Source organism: Photinus pyralis, unplaced genomic scaffold, assembly GCF_008802855.1.
Source record: "Photinus pyralis isolate 1611_PpyrPB1 unplaced genomic scaffold, Ppyr1.3 Ppyr1.4_LG2, whole genome shotgun sequence".
Taxonomy (NCBI): Eukaryota; Metazoa; Arthropoda; class Insecta; order Coleoptera; family Lampyridae; genus Photinus; species Photinus pyralis.
In genome coordinates this window covers 20,739,420-20,755,605 of record NW_022170403.1, presented here as the reverse complement: position 1 = coordinate 20,755,605, position 16,186 = coordinate 20,739,420, and the positions used below count along the sequence as shown (strand labels likewise).

The following is a 16,186-nucleotide window of genomic DNA, read 5'->3' as shown; positions in this document are numbered from 1 at the left end:
TTTATTCGCAGAATATTCCAAGTGATATATATGCATCATGCTCTAAGAATATTCAGAATAAATGGAGAATATATTCTTAAGCTTATTCTCAGAACATCTGAGATATCCCTAGCAACATCTTACAAGGTAGATGTATATTCTAGGTATATTTAATATATGTTCAAATATACCTTTCTGAATATTCCTGGTATATTACAGAAATATTCATATTTCAAATTGAAATTTTACAGTAGAACACGTGAGTATATTACTGTCGGGATAGAGTTAAGCCCGTTTTACATGCTGAAAGTTATTTCATGAAAGTCGAAAATGAATTAACCTTTCGGAAATTTTTGAAGTGACAGATGTGCTTGACACATGGTAAATCTATTTCACTGTCACGTGAAATTTTGCCAATACCAACCTCAAAAAATATACTTGTGTTACCGCTCCGTTCAACTTCAAGGTAAGCTTTTTATTACTTTCCGTTTCATTAATTATAAGGAGGTAATATTGTTTGTTTTCCCACAATGCTTTTCCTCCGATTTGTGTTTTGGTGTTTGTTTGAGTTTTGTCGAAGTGACCGCCGCATTTTCTTAACCGTCCGATTTTTGGAGCTATGGTTTCTCCGGTTGGGGTTACACCAGAGGCTACCGAGACTGACCCGCCAAACCGTTAATACCGCCCACCTCTACCAGGAGCGAGATCGTTCGAGTTTGTGGACAAAGCAGGTTCTAAGTTTTAGCAAGATATTTGAAATATGTTTTAGAACTTTCGAGTTTAACTTAGAAACTTTTTTATCAACATACAAAGTTAAACTCGAAAATGCTTTTTTGCGCGATCGGTCATTTCTGACTATTTACCATGGGTGTTTCCATGACAGTAGGTAGAATTTACCAGTTGCTATGATTACGACGACGTCAAAATTACTTACCGATCTAAAAACAGAACAGCAAAAATACTTACCGACGCCTTTTTAAAAATCAACAGTCTTACATTACATTTAATCTTTAATTATTGTTAGGTACATTAAACGTACAATTTGTGCTGTTGTTTCCTATAGCAAGACGCTCATAAAGTCATAAAGGAAGTTCAAAGCTAGTAAACTACATCAGACACATGCACATTTTTATGAAATTATTAACTTCAATTTTGACAAATAAACTGGTTACCTAGTGATATACACCATACCACTTCGATCATTTCGATTTATTCTGCTCGTTAATTTCTTAGTGCATATTTATATTGGTTGCATAAATTTAATTTCGATCGCGCAAAAAATGTTATAAGCACGTCGAACGTTAAGGGTTACCGTTCTCAGACAATAATTGGAGTCGTCGCTTCGCTCCTCCTCCAAACAATTGTCTTCGAACGGTAAAAATCCCTTACCGTTCTCCATACTTAATATACTATAAATTTGTTTAGTTTCTAAGTTTTAGGGAAATATTTGAAATACGATTCAAAACTTGCATGCAATTTTCGAGTTTAGTTGACAAAAGAAAATAAAGTTAAACTCGAAAAAACAAGAACTAGGAATCCCAAGCCCACGATCCTGTTACGTGATCCGGGAAATCCCAAGACTACGGAGCTTTGGTGAAAGTCCAACGCCACGACCTTGCCCAAAACTTAAGACCATGACCTTGGATCGGCATCCAAGGCGGGGTAAATCCTTAGGCCACAACCTTCGGAAAACCCCCAGGTTGCGATCTTGTGATGTAATCGGGGAAACTCCAGGGTAATAACCATGCGACCTAATCGAGAAAACCCCAAGGTAATGACCTTGGGAAAACCAAGGGAATATCCTTGTGACGCAATCGGGAAAAAAGAAGGTCGTGACTTTGTGACATGGCCGGTCATGCTGTGACATTTCCATGACGATCATGGAATTACGAATAATCAGCCCACTAGACCGCCTTTACACGGGGATACTGTATGCGAGATACTGATGTATTCGAGATACAGTCTGTCATCAGAATTTATGTCAAATACACTGATATACCTAATGGACGTTGAAGAAGCCCTTTTACTATACGCCCTAATGTGCAAGAAGAAAACGAAGGAAAAGCAGAATGTGGATGTATCCTCTTATATCTGAAATAAATAAATAAATTACAGCGATGAATTTGTCGGTGTCAAAGGTGCGCTCCGTATTCAAGTGATTGCTATTCTTACCACAGACAACATATATATGTTGTCTGTGTTCTTACTGAGAGGAATTCGTATAGTAGTTATAAAGTTATAAATGTGCTATTTTTACTGAAAATATTTTTTTTTAATTTTCAGAGCGCTGTGTGCGTACACATTGATTTTACTGATATTTGCTCAGCTTACTCATTTTTAGAGCATTTTCCAGCGGAGTTGAGTGCGCTATTGCAGCCACTCTCTCTGTTCGTCCCTCTGTGCGTCCGTCTGTCCGTCCGTCCGTCCGTCTGTTCGTCTGGCCGTCCGAAGCCTTAACTACTACAGTTTTCAATATATCTAATTCGTTCTTTTATAATTTGGTAGCTTATAGCTCTGGCAGCTGATCCAAGAAAAATCTTGACGATTAATTTACACATGCGCGGGCTGCGCAATATGATCTTTCATATTTATTAATACATTTTGTAGAAATTTTAACCACATATACATTTAGTATAGGCAAACATATCGCATATAGTAATGACTAATGAGATGTTCGCATGCGCAGACTGCATGAGAAGTAAATATTTTGAATAACCGTGGCAATTCATTGTAAGTAGACAATAGGTCGACAGATAGCTGATGGAAATTACTAGGTGCGTGCACTAAACGATTTGATAATATACTGTGATCATCAGAACAATTAAACTTACCGAAAAAGGTCGGTATCTCGCCTGGATGTACGTAAGGAATCTGAAAAAAAAAGAGAATTGGTTTAATTGGGATACTGTCCTTTCTTGTAATTTTTCCACAATTAGAAATTTGAAATTCCACCAAGTAGCATACGCCTACTCGTAGAGAATTAAAAATGTCTACCGCCGAATTACAGTGGCGTGGCTAAGATATGGCAGATAGGGCACGTGCCTTGGGTGCCAATGTAGAGGGGGCGCCAAAGTCGGGAGGGCGCCAAAGAAGAAGGAGCCTCGGTTGACACTCTTGAAAATTCCGAAAAACTCAAGATTTCGGCCGATGGTCCGAAATAATCGTATTTCTGATGCAAAATTTATGAAAATTTTATTCATTTATTTTATAGTAGAAATTAAGTATGTTTCGATTGTTTAAAACGATAAAAGTTTAATCTGGATCATCTAATCAATAAAAATAAGTTTTTAAAACACTATGAATCATTTAGAAAATTGTTGGAACAACACAATATTAGAATGTCATGTTCCAGTTTAAAAAGTAACTAAAATAATTATCTTGATATCCGCCCCTTCCCCATTAAGAAACTTTTATATATTCTCATTAGAGAAGAGTGGTAATTTGAAATGCAAATCCCCGGTGTTTTTTATAATTTAGACCGACGGTATGGTTTACTTTAAATTTAGTATGGTTGAATTAACTCATCGAAATAATATTTCAAAACACGTAAATTCGATTTGGTTAATAATGCAAAAGCCAAATAAGTGCCAGGTAGGTACTACAAGTTAAACCAATACCTAACTATCATTCAGAACGGAGTGGAGTGGTATCTAATTTAAGAGCAAGGTAAATTTAACTGAAATAAATAATTGATAATGGTATTAATAACTGTAATTACCAGAACTAAATTTCAGATGTAGCGTAGGTAAATTGTTCCTTGAAATAGGCATTACAATAGATGTATTAATTGTTTTATATTGATAATTACTTGCTGTTCTTTTAAGCGCGCCAATGATACGCATAAGCTGTGCTACAACCCCCTTATTTTATTATACTTCTCGAACATTTTTATGCGACCCTTAGGTACTAATCCGAGCTGAGAAACGAATTTATAATTTACAACCAGACATAAATGTAACTGAAGCATCTTTTTTCATTCTGTCACAAGCTAAGTAATTAGCGTTGGAAGCAGAAGCTTCAACCCTATGACACTTTATTTAATAAAACATTTCTCGAAGTTTAATAAAATTGTATCATTCAAATAATGATGTCTACGTAATTATTTCCCAATTTTAAAGCGTATCAGCGATTGATCATCTACGCTTCTTCTCATATCCGGATAGTCAAATACGATTTTAGTTTCGTATCCATATCCGACAGATGATTTGTAGATATTATTTGTATTGCGTGGTTCTTACTGAAGAATTTTCTTAAACGTAACTAGAGACATCTATCAATCACAAGTAGAAGTAGCGCGAACAATATTAATTTATATATCTCTCGCCAGGAAAGATTGCCGGTCACAGCACACCTTGTGTCAATTTACAATCTATGTTTTTTTAAGATGCGAGCGACATCCGGAATAGGATCCTGCCAAATACATTGGCACGAAGTCGCTCACATTTTTAGAAAAACACAGATTGTAGACCGGGATCAGGTCTTCTGTGACCGGTAATCTTTCCTGGCGAGCGGTTTATGCATTATCATGGTATTATACAGTGGATTTAAAGAGACAGTGACGCCAATAAAATGTCTAATTTTTGATTGGTTGTTGATATCGGCGCCCATGTTGCATGTAGTTTCACAGCAGCTTACTTACGCTAACAACTCTACGCTATCAAGATGCCTCGGACGGCATTCATTGAACCTAATGTGACCCTCGGTTCTGCAATAAAAGAAGTCTATAATAAGAGAGGTCGGCTCATTTCCAACATATGCTATTTTTTTGTTGCGTTTATGGGACATAGGGTTTTTTCTAAAATTCAATTTTTTGCATTTTCTGAACAATTTTGAAGATTTGAGTTAGGTACGCATTTTTCCAATTAAGCAGACGGGTCGATTAGTATCTCTTGTTCTCGTTTTATAAATTCAAAATCTTTAAACAGGCTTATAATGATTTGATTAAGTTGAGGAGATGTCGTGGTTTCTAAAAACGTATTTCTGTTTGAAATTCCAAAATAATAAAAACCGGCACTAGTCCTGGTACGTGAAGCACTGACAAGCACTAACAAACAATTATTGGAATGAAGTTGATGAGAATTGTAGTGTAGTTTGGGCAAACGTAAAATAGACCCGGTACGAGAAAGGGTGAAATTTGAGTGGCTGGTGTAAGGGGTAAAGTTGTCCTAAATCACAGTTTCACATATTAGACTTCTTACGTGATTTAAACAGGGGACTTATTTCGGGTTTTAGGTATTAGGAATTTTATGGCATCTAAACGGAGGTGATTTGTACAACCAGGTTAAGAAAGTTAGCGGTGGCGATGGTGTCGAGAATGTGTATCACACGCGTCCCCGGGTTTTCTCAATGATTATTATTTTATATATACACTTTCAAGATACACTTGAAAGTGTATGTACAGGTAGTAACCTTCTTTCTTGTACTATTTTATTAGTTTATACCACAATTTGTTACTACTTAAATTTTGCATAAAATACCACTATCGAAGCGTGGCGTACTCAAGCTCTTGTTTATGTACCGTTATCCGAATCATGTTTGTTTGCTATACTGCAGCACAGATGATTATGCGATTATCTTGTTTTATTATGTATTTTTGATGTATTCACGTGTAAGTAGATTATCAGTATAATGTCGCCCTGGGTGTTTGATCTAGCAATTTATCTCTGTGGGAAAAGAAACCGCATGCAGTCCGATTTGTAGATATATATCAGTATATGTTCCTTTTTTCATCTCCCGCAGGCAGCAGAAGTCACATGCGAGCAATGCGAGAAGGGGGCCCCCTAATTAACTTCTCTTCGGTTTTAATACGCGTATTTGTATCTGTGATGGTCTACTTTAACTTGAATACTTATTGCCATTCTCACTTCTCATTCTCATTTTAATTTATGGTAACTGAAGCTGGAATAGAGTCACGCCATTTGCTGTTTTCCTATGTACATACATTATTTATCATTTTATGAGTTGTGTTTTGATATGTTTTTCTACTAAATTGATTTATCATGTTTTTCACTTGCATTTATGATCCCTAGCGTGTTTTGTTTTATGAATTTGTTTAACTGCATTTGATTCGATTCGTACAATTTGAGATGTTTTATTTATGCATTTTTCTCGTTTGTATTTTTGTCTCTATATGTTTCAAGACCACCGAAGGAGATTATGCATAACGGTCTCAATGTTAGAAAATCTAAAATAAAACGGAAAGCATAACAGATAGGTATAGGGGATGTAATAACTCATCGGTGTAAGATTGATTCGACATTTGAAAGTGCAAAAAATATAGCAGGATTCATTTGAAAAATCAACGTTGTGTGATGGAACCGAATTAGCCCGCTAAAATCGATTTAAATATTCCCGAAACCGACCCTGGCGCGACGAAAAAAATCAAGATTGCGCTTTGTTTTGTTTCCGTGGAACACGTGTTTTTTTTCCTTCTCTGCTCTACATTGAAATAGGCCATAATTTACAATAAAAGTGTCAAATAACGCTATGCGAGGGAACTTAATGATCCCTATCGACCCGACGTCTTGGAGCACGGTCTATATTAACAATTTTCGTCTAGGATTTGTTTAAAAAGGGGACATTGCGGCAGAGGTATTTGTGCTTTTGTTGAGAGCAGAAGTAAATTTTTACGTTTCGAATAGTGAGTGCAGCTTTGACAATTACAAAGGTGATGTACTCGTTTTTTTATCTCTACGTCTATTGCATCCATCTATGATCGTGTTTAATTATTCGCCAATTTAATGTTATTCCAGTACAGCATTGATTATTGCCATTTTTATAACACATTCTAGATACAAATTGCACTGTCCTACTTTGTATTTAATGCATAGAGATTCTACATAAATATGTTGTTTTCCTATTTACAGTACTCCTTTGTTCCAAGCGCCGGTAACATGAATTACTGACCGATTTACGTGTTTTATTTATATTTAGATACAGTATGTTTCCTTAGGGGCGATATTCAATACAAGTGAGCAGAACTACCTTTTAATTTATTATTGAATTTATTGCAGCACATTACGCTTTTGTTTGCATGAATATGTTACTGTTTATTTACAGGGTGCTTCATCTGGAGGCGAGTGACGTACGTTAGGTGGTTTATTGTTACATATTGCACTTGGCATTGAGAATTAATCACTTGATACTAATGTTTGCCACGACATGTTCCTTTGTTTTGTTGTACCTAATGTAATAAGTAACGTTATGCTCCTACTATCTATTTGAACCGGGTGATTATGATTATTAATATTTGGCAGGGTGACTTGTTTCAAATATGTACTGTGCTATATTTGATATTGATATTTGATACCGATATTTAATCTCGATTTGACGTAGCAGAGGCTGGCTAAAGTTCAGAACTGACATACGCAGAGATTATGTTTTATGTATTGTTTTTTGTGTCTTTGAAAAGAGCCATCTTGCCGATATTGCTAATAAATCCGATTAGTCGATCTCTAACATGTAGTGACCGAATATTGGTTTTGTGTCAGTCTTTGTTATGCCAGTGCAAATGTGTCAACTGTCAACGCCTACATAAATTTTGTATATTTTGTTTATGATTATGTATGCGTGCGAGTTTGCCGTTGGTTGCTCTGTGATTTTTGTTACGTCATGATTTCTCTTTTGATCGGTTACGGTCAGTACTCATGGTAGAGAGCCTGGAGTTCGGTAATTTATAGTCCGGCATTTTATAATTAGTGGGTTGGACTGGCCCTAGAGATATGTGAATGAAAGAGTTGGGGTCCCGCTTAGTTGTACATGGAGCTGCCGGCTAAGCCCGGCCTCACGTGTGCAGGGATTCGCTAAAAGCGTGCGGCGTGTTCTCGTTGTGACCTTTTGTTTGTGTTATCAATTATCCTTCATATGTGAAAGAGGCCAACTCCTAGTGATTTCATACAAGGTGTGGGATTTGGACTGGCCATCCAATATCCAAACCTATTATATGACTTTATTGTAATGTTTTAATGATTGTTTTGATTGATTCTTTAGGAATTCCAGCGGAGCCTGTGATTCAACATTACCTTAATTTACTTGACAACCGTCATAATATGCATTCATGCCATTACAGACAACTTATTTTGCTATAAAGTTCAATATTAATTTGTTGGCTGTTTTTTTTCCTTGGTGAGTTCTTTTTTCCCAGCCTATTTTGATATTGGTACTCGGTGAACTACCATTTTCTAAATTTAATCTTGCAATGCGAATAATTTGGATTAAATCTCCGTTTTTAAATGTAATGTACTTGTTTTATTTGTATTCCTTACTTGATCATCACTCCGACAAGCAACACATATCTTGTACGACTCTTAAAAACACAACGTAGTAGGTGGTCCTATTATTCGGTTATTCAGGTTAAGTAACTTTGTCCAGACGATCACGTGCCATGGGGTTCAGTTAGTTTGGGAGGGAAAGTTTTGAATTTAAATCTTGAGTTGCGCAGTCCTCAGGGCTGGCCTGGGTACATCACAGTTGTAAGGTTTGAAGTTATTACAATTGACCATCAGATTTAAACACCCTGTAGAAGGGAGATCATTCTCATGTAGCATTCCTGTACAACCGGAAGTGAAACGATCATCATAATATTTTCTTTCGATAGATCATGAATAACTATGTTGCCATGCAAATTTTCAGATTTAAGTTATTAATGGGAGGTTTGCGTGAAACAGCATGTATAAACTATCCAATAAGTAAACACTTTCTCCATAAGGTATATATCACGACTAAAACAAACGCATTGGATATATTTACAAATACACATTAAAAAAATAAAGAAACATTTTTACGTGAAATGTGCCCAAGAAACCATTACATTTATTACAAAGCTTTCATCGTTTTGCATAATCTACGATTATATGACGTTGATATATGTCGGGAGTTTATGAGAGGGGATTGGGAAAGCTTGTTAAATTTATCACCCGTCGTGGCACTAATTACTTTTATACCAAACCAAATATCAAACAAAGTCGATTTCCTTCTACAATACATCTCATTAGTTGAACAGATTTCTGATCGATGAAAATCTGTAATTGCTGTTTGCGATCCTCGAATATTATTGTAATTTTCAAGTCAGTAATTCGTTTATTAAGCTATGTAAACGCCTTCAGCATTTCAGGAAGTATACTGTCTGTTTCGCATTTTGACCTCGATCTCCTTCGGAGTGTGGCGTGTCTACTGTTCGAATTAAATTTGTCTTTTTATAGTAAAGGAACGCTCAAACCCAACGCTTCCAGAATAGTAAATAAGTTCATGAAAATGCCGACCCAGTAGCAAAAAGAAATCAGTGGTAACAGAATTTTGTCGACGCTTATTTGCTTCTTTAAAAGTTACGTTGAATTGTAATGATATAAATCCTGAAATCATGAATAAAGGGTGGTCATACTGTTCTGTGATGCACATAATAAACCGCAGTTCTTTGTTTTGCATGTCAATGTCACGTAGACGCGGTTCGTTGTATCCAGATAGTACTTACAGAACACAGACACAGTGCTTGTATATACTTACAATTATTATATATCCAATACAATATCCAACAAGGCCCGACATTTCCAGAAGCGCCATCATTTTGGAAACACTACATCGATTTATGTTTTTATGATTCAAAATAAACCCCACCAAAAATGTATAGTATTTATAAAACTTTAGCAGCATTCGAACTAAATCTTCGAAAAAACACCTACTTAGTAGCTTTTTTTTCATTTGAAGTTATCCTACACTTTTACTCGGTAAAAGAGAAACGATAAAAAATTAACAAAGTTTATGTTCAGCGACGATCAAAAGTAGTCTTCCACGTAAGAACTATTTTTGTAGATCATTTTATGAGTTTTCGAGAAAAATCCAAAAAACCGAAAATTTTGACTTTTGACCTTCAATAACTTCTTTAGCACAGATAGGATCTATGGGAACTTTTGGTATTTTATTTCTACTGGTGTATTCAAGGTCTCTACCAAAATTCAGATTTGTCGGAGTTTTTGTTATTTGTAATGTCTATTTCGACCGGACTAATTCATGGTTCGGAATCTTGGTAACTGGTAAGTTTTATCATCAGTTTTATTTGATATGGATTGGACAATCTCTGTTTGGAGGAGAACAAGAATGTCTCGCATGGAGCGATTTGATCTAAAACCGGACTACCTGATTTAGGATATTGAATTTTCTAGATATCAAATAATACGTTTGTTTCATCTTTTCTAGGGATTTACATAATATGCATGTGAGAGAGATTGGTCTAAATAAATAATCATATTAATTAAATTAAACCCGTGAAAATACAAACATAATCGACCAATAGCCTTTTACCATTCCAAAATCTTATTTATTTATTGAACGCTTTATGTTAGAGACGGCTATGTATGAAAATAAAATAGTTCGTAGTTGGTATGGTTACAAATAATAACAAGATTGTATATGTATTTTGATTTCTTGTAAGAAGAAGCTACTTATATCAGCATGTTGGTACACCAAATTAGCTGCCCCGTTCCTAAAAGTGTTAGTTTTTAACATTTTAGTTTTGCTTTGTTCGCATTTATGTTATTATAGATTGCAATAATAGTACACCATAGAAACAAGGTCACGATTAGTTACGGCGCCAAGACCACGACCTTGGTTCATAAACAAGGTCACTCCTTAGTTACACAGTCGGGAAGGGCTCTGTGAAGTAGGCAAGCACACTAGAAGCACTAGACCTCGGGTATGGCCCATTCATTAGTGCTTTCTAGTGCCTTATTAATTTTCTAGTCAACACCTAGCAGCTTTGAGTTAACCGAATTGTTTGTCCACTTCACACTAGCAAGCACTTTCAAAGCACTATCGTCGATATATGGTTCATTCATTAGTGCTTCCTTAGTGCTTCTAAATTCTCCAATTAATTTTGCAGCAACACTTGCCATTCACGATTTATCGATATTTTTGTGAACTGCTTGCCAACTTCACACCAGCAAACACACTGAAAGCACTATACTTGTGATATGTCTCATTGTTTAGTGCTTCGGTAGTGCTTCCTGGTGTTTCAATATTATTTGGTAGCAACAACCATCGGGCCAAAAATATGGCGACTTTTGCGACTTCACTGTGAAGTTAGCAAACACCCTGTAAGCACTGTAAGTACTTGTGAGATGTCTAATTCTTTAGTGCTTCGGTAGTACTTCCTAGTGCTTTAATTATTATTTATTTTGGTAGCAACACCCAGCGGGTGAAGAATATGACCACTTTTACAACTTCTCTGTGAAGTTAGCTAACACCCTGAGGACATTATATTTGTGAGGTGTCTCATTTTTTAATGCTACATTAGGAATTCCTAGTGCTGTAGGTTTGAAGCTCTACTTTTATATTTAATGACATTAAGGGCCGATTCTACAATGCAAGTATATCGGTATATACCTAGGTAACAACTGTTGCGTTGTTACCTAGGTATATACCGATATAGTTAATTGAATGACTTCTCTTCTTTTATGTAGACTCTTTATATGAAATAAATTTTAAAATACAAAAATCTCAAAAATCTGTCCTGAACCTTTTCAATTGTTGCTATAAATATCATATTGAGCTCACAGTTTTTCCTTGTCCCGATTCACTTTTGTTACTGTTGAACCAACTTCCTGAAAATAGCGTCCTACCTTAATGTCCATTTAGGCGCTATGGCAATGGGCCGCAAGACTTTAGGCCGCGGACATTAGGACGCGGACATAAGGACGCAGACGTTGGGACGCGAACATTAGGTCGCAGACATTGGGATGCGGATATAGGGTTGCTGACATTAGAACGCAAACATCATGCAGGTTACCTTGCAAAGCAGACAGTTTATTCTCGGGCCACTTGTTAAGCGTTTTGTTTGTTAACTGAGCAGGTAGGACAATAAAAGGTAGAATGAAATTAAACCAATGTTATTTTACTTATTTAATCTGTGTAAAAAGGTTTTAATGTCAATTTATTACACACTTTTGATTCCTCCCTACAAATAATCCGTGTAAAAGTAAAACCTGTTTTTCATTAATTACCTTACTGAACTTTTCATTCAAAAATGAGAGCACTCTATTATATGGCGAGTGTGTTACTTGGAAGCCAGTGGCACCGAACCTAGTTTTGTAACATGAGTCGTTGCAACTCTGGAACGAAGCGAAGGACAGAGTGCACGCAGCGCAGAAATGTGCCTATGTACCTATCTATCTTACCTCAACAAACATGTATCTATTATTTTTTAAACGTGTAGAACGGTAGGTCGGTAGCGATGTGGGGTAAAACTCATCTGAAATATCTTACCAACATCAGGAAAGTTGGTACACGTGTGCGCAGACACGATGACCTTTCGTCCATTCTGCTTTTTAATTAAAAGAAGCATATTTTTCTACGTACAGTCTCAACGGTTAGATCCCTGCCTTTGAATATAAATTTTTCAAAGTCCCTGCTTAGATATTAAACTTTCAGACGCACGAACGGAATTCACGCAGCAGTTTTTCATGGGATGTATGCTAGAAATCGTTATGTAATGATGACTTGACTTGTGTCATGGTGTGTGGAACCATTTTATATACCTATCTGCTAGCAATAATAAGTAATATGTTGATGTTCTAAAAATGAATTGATGATGAGCAACGTGGCGGTGTGTACACGTATCTCGTGCGCTGAAAGGAAGAAGGGATTAAATTTCGGGAGTAATTTATCTCTATAACCCTGCAGTTGTAGAGTACCTACTTTAATTTTCAATTGTAAACAGAATGCTTGTTTAAATTACTGGCGTCGATGGTGAGAAAGCCGACACGGTTTATTGTTTGTCCTTTCCTTCACCTATACCACAGATATACGTATCTGTGCCTAAACCCACAGAATGTAAGAAAATTAAACCTCTGCATTTTAACCGAGGTCGGATTTCTTTTAGTTAGTTTTGGTTGCAGAGTTGAATTTCTGATTTAATTCGTTAGGATGAAAAAGGTGGATTATTGGCACAACCACTCCAATTTATTTGTTTTTAGACGAGTACGTCTCAACACTGAATAATGTAAGATGCACAGCGATACTTCATACCCTTTCATTTAAATTACTTCATAATTTGTGCAAACAATGACCCAAATCTAGATTACGCCCTCACATAAAGTCTTTGTTCTCCGTACACTTCAATTCTCATTTCGTTGACAGCAATTCCATCTTGACTCATTAAAGTGCTTTGATTTTATGGAGATGAAGCCTTTGTTTAGATTTACTAAAAACAAAAAGTTTTTAAACTCACTCGCGGGCTTCTTTTTGATGTTTATTTTTCTGTTCTGTTCGCAATACAAGCTGCGTACTAGGGGAACCCGGGGTAAAGTGAAATGCCGGGGCAAAGTGAAAATTAATTATACATCTGATATTTGTACCGACATCTACACGAATTTTTGTGAAATATATGCGTAATAGAGGCACCATAGATTATATGTAGCGGAATCACTTCCACACTAACCTCCAATCATTTTACTCTGTCATTTGTGGTTTGTGGTGCACATGTTGTAACTTTTCATGGTAAGTTTTTTTCAATTTTTTCTGTATAAACAATATTCACGATAACTTTGTATGTGTTTATTAATTATACTAGACTATTGTACAAATAACCGTAACCATTTGATATTGGAAAGTAAAGGAAGAGAGCAAAAGATAACCTACTTTTGTTATGATGCACAATGGGGCAAAGTGAAAAATTTTAAATGGGGCAAACTGAAACTAGTTTTCACTTTGCCCCTGGATATTTAATATTTAAAACTTGCATCATATCTATGTAAATATTAATATGGTGTACATTTTAGACGAGCATGGTCCGTAAATATAAACGAAAGAGTACTCAACACTCGTGGAGCGAGGAAGGTATGAAGAATGCAATCAGCGATTGTAAAGCAGGAAACTTAAGTGTTGCAATGGCAGCCAAAACATATGATGTTCCCCTCACTACACTATATAGGAAAATGAAATTAAATAGTTCAGCTGAGGAAGCTTCGCAGAAAAAACTAGGGAGGTATCGACCTACGTTTACCAAGGAGCAAGAACAGCAGCTACGGGACTACATTTTACTTATGGAAAAACGGCTTTTTGGTTTAAGTATGCGAGACTTCAGGTCTCTAGCCTACCAATACGCAGAATTAAATAGGATACCGCATTCATTTTGTAAGAAAACTGCTTTAGCTGGCGAGGACTGGGTGTCAAATTTTCTCAAACGGAATCCGGAAATATCCTTACGTTTGCCGGAAAAGACTTCTGCAGCTAGGGCAACAGCATTTAACCGACCAAATGTGGCAAACTTCTTTGCATTGTTAGGCGAGTTAATGGACAAATACCACTTCACTGCCAGTCAGATTTACAATTGCGACGAAACTGGTCTTTCAACAGTCCCCAACAAACCAAGTAAAATTTTGTCTTTGAAGGGAAAAAAACAGATAGGATCCCTCTCGTCTGCTGAACGAGGAACGTTAGTTACTGCAGAGATCTGCGTTAGTGCCAGTGGACATTATATTCCACCTTTATTAATATTCCCAAGAGTACGCCTGAATCCACTATTTGATGTTGGTTTACCACCTGACAGTGTAGTCGTTTGTCATCCCTCCGGATGGATGCAAACTGACATATTTGTAGTGTGGTTTAAACATTTTGTAAGGTATGCAAAACCCACCAACACGGATTCCGTTTTGTTAATAATGGACGGCCATGCAACGCACACAAAAAATATAGAGATGATGGAATTAGCTAAATCTACCAATGTGCATATCCTGATTTTACCGCCACATACCTCTCATAGGTTACAGCCCTTGGATGTATCGTATATGTTCCCATTGAGTGCTTTTTACGAGCAAGAGGTGAGGGCGTGGCAAAGAAACCATCCCGGAAAGGTTGTAACTATCCATAATGTTGGAGCTCTATTTGGTAAAGCATATCAACGTGCATCGACTCAACAGAATGCAACAAGCGGGTTTCAAAATACAGGAATATTCCCATACAATCCTCACATCTTCCCAGATGACTTATTCGAACCATCTGAGACAACAAATAGAGAACTTCCTCCAACACCGCCAGCTGCGTTAGAAAACTTGATTCAAGAAGTAAATAATACAACCCCACCACCAGCAGCTACAACCTCAAGCATTCCAGATAAGCCACAATCAAAGTCACAAAAGCTATTGGCACCAGAAGAAATTTTACCTATTCCAAAGGCCGATGTTCAACTTAAACAAAGAACAAACCGGAATCGAGGGAAGACTATGATCTTGACGTCCACTCCAAACATGGAGGAAATCAAAGAAAAACATTCAACTCCGAAAATTCCTACAAAGGCGGTTAAGCGCAAAATATCCAGTAGCCCAAAAATAAATAATTGTCCTGTGAAGAGAAAACAAGAGAATAAGAACACTGAGAAGAAAGTATTTGTAGAATCAGACCTTTCAGGTTCTAATGAAACTATTAGTTACGCGGATTCTTCAGAATCTCCAGATGCTGAAAATGAAAGTGAGTTGAGCTTCGAAGAAGACAGACCACTGCATTATTCCACAGTCAGTGTTGCTGATATTCATCCTAACGATTATGTGTTAATAGACTTACAAGATGAGGCCAAGAAAACTAAAAAACGATTTGTTGCACAAGTGATGTGTGCAAAGAAAAACCGAATAAATGTAAAATTTATGCGAGAATACAGACAAAGCAAAAATATTTACGTTTTTCCTGCGATTCCCGACGAAAGTGAGGTGTTTTTGAATGAGATAATTGGTCGTCTTCACTCTTATGAACTGCTCCGTTATGGTAAAATTAAATTTTTGTAAAACTGTATCAACAAGACTGAGATTTTTCTGTAAATAAAGTATTTTCATGTTGCCCCATTTTAAATTTCACTTTGCCCCGTATATGGGGCAAAGTGGAAGAAAATGTTATCATCACAAAAAAAATCGCAGTAANATGAAATTCTTCTTATAAACTGAAATTGAAGTAGCACGTCAAAATGGATTGCCCATGTGCAACGCTATCTTTCATATTTGTGGCCGGATTTTTACGATTTTAACAGAAGTTGCATCTTACAAATGGGAAATGAATGCAAGTGGAAATGCGCTTTATATAAATCGTTTACGATTACTTTTTAACTTGTTTCAGTATGAGAGCTGTTCCGTCCCCTACGTAGAATTCTTACCATTCAGTTATTCCTTTGAAATTCCTTCAAACAAATTATCCTTAGTAAATTGTTGATATTCTCCTTCCTAGTATTCTT

At 36.4% G+C, this 16,186-nt stretch overlaps 2 long non-coding RNA genes across 2 annotated transcripts in view; one reads left to right on the top strand and one right to left on the bottom strand.

The window, feature by feature from the left end:
• LOC116164270 overlaps window positions 1–16,186 on the bottom strand; it is a 126,056-nt gene that overhangs the window by 27,616 nt on the left and 82,254 nt on the right. The window contains exon 3 of the long non-coding RNA XR_004143851.1: window positions 2,811–2,850. This is a non-coding gene — a long non-coding RNA (uncharacterized LOC116164270). The remainder of the gene's footprint in view (window positions 1–2,810; window positions 2,851–16,186) is intronic.
• On the top strand, window positions 13,266–14,094 carry LOC116164269. Its single transcript, XR_004143850.1, has 2 exons — window positions 13,266–13,467; window positions 13,749–14,094. It is a non-coding gene; the product is annotated as an uncharacterized LOC116164269 (long non-coding RNA).